Below are 1,528 nucleotides of genomic sequence, written 5' to 3' on the forward strand. Positions count from 1 at the left end.
TCCTTTCCTTCAAGGCTCAGGGGTCCAAGATTATCTTCTGTGTCTGTATTAATTGGTTTCCCTTTTCTTTGTTGAAGAGGGTGTGTGCAATCCTTCTGCCTAGTCCGCCATCTTGCCCCACCTCCTTCATTGAACTTCTTGAATGAATATATTCTTGTCTTTCATCATATTAATGAAATTCTCTTCCAAAAAATCTTTGACAATTTTCTCTGTGGTTTTATCTGTCTCTTCTTGTTCTGGAATTCCTGTTACATGTAGGTTATTCCTCTTGATGGCATCCCACATGAATCTTAGGCTTTCTTTATTATGTTTTTATCTTTTGTCTGATTGATCCCTTAACAAAGTAGTGTTGAGGTATTTGTCTTCAATCTCATTAATTCTGTCTTCCATTGAATTCATTCTATTATTTTGGCCCTTCAATGTACTGTCTATTTCTGAAATCTTAGTATTAATCTTTTGGATTTGTGTTTGTTGCTTTTGTATCATTTCTAATTTTTTGTTTATTTTGTCAATTTGTTTTTGTATTGTTTTCCTAAATTGTTCTAGAATTTTTTCTGTGTTTTCTTTAATTTCCTCAGTGTTTTCCTTGATCTGCTCTCAATCTCTTGAAGGTATCAAAAGATAATTCTTTTTACTTCCTTATCAGGGAGTTGCAGTGCTGCTTCATCCTCAGGGATATTTTCTGGGTTTGTATCTTGGTCCCTTGTTTCTACTACTTTATCTTGTTTTGTGTGTGTGTGTGGACTGTGATGGTCTATTGTCTTTGAGACATTGTAGTGTTGTTGTATTTGTTTTTAATTTGTGGTTGTACATTGATGTAATTCTTTCATATTTTTATTTTATTATTATTATTTTAATCTGTGTGAGCAGAGTACTGTATTCCTCTATTCACTAGTTGTTAGCACTTAAGCACTCAATACCTATATCCTGGTGGTGTGATAAAAAATGAGAGTCTGTGCACAGATCTCTGTTAGCTGTTTGTAAAGAGCAGTTGAGGGTGAATTCAGTTAGTATTGGCCACTTCCTATCATTGGTCAGTTGGTGTGAAAGCAAGTGGTGGCCCTCACTCAGTGGATGGGGCTGTAGCAGATGCAGGTATGGTTGGGTTGCATGGGAATGATAGCTGTCTCCCACTCAGTTACACAAAAAATTTTAAAAAAACAAAAAAACAAAAGCAAGAGAACAAAAAACTCAAAGTATACAACAAACAAGAACAATTGCAAAACAAACAAAGGAAAAATGCAATAAATAAGAAGAAATTTTCCTAATATATTTAAAAAGGATAAAAGCAAGATAATGCCAAAGATGGAAAAAAAAAAAAAAAAGTCACAATATCTGGGGAGGGAGGAATGAACAAGAGCAAAAGAACAGGGAAATTTTCAAAAGGAAAAATAAGGAATGGGAAGAACTAAAAGAGAGAAAACAGAAGGGAATCAGGAAGAAAGAAGAGAAAAAAGAAGAAAAAGAAAAAAAAAAAAAAGAACCAGTGATGGGAAAGAGGAAAAAAATTAAAATTAAAGAAAAAAAT

This window comes from Orycteropus afer, unplaced genomic scaffold, assembly GCF_000298275.1.
Source record: "Orycteropus afer afer isolate SDZICR_OR568_19922 unplaced genomic scaffold, OryAfe1.0 scaffold00093, whole genome shotgun sequence".
NCBI classification, from domain to species: domain Eukaryota; kingdom Metazoa; phylum Chordata; class Mammalia; order Tubulidentata; family Orycteropodidae; genus Orycteropus; species Orycteropus afer.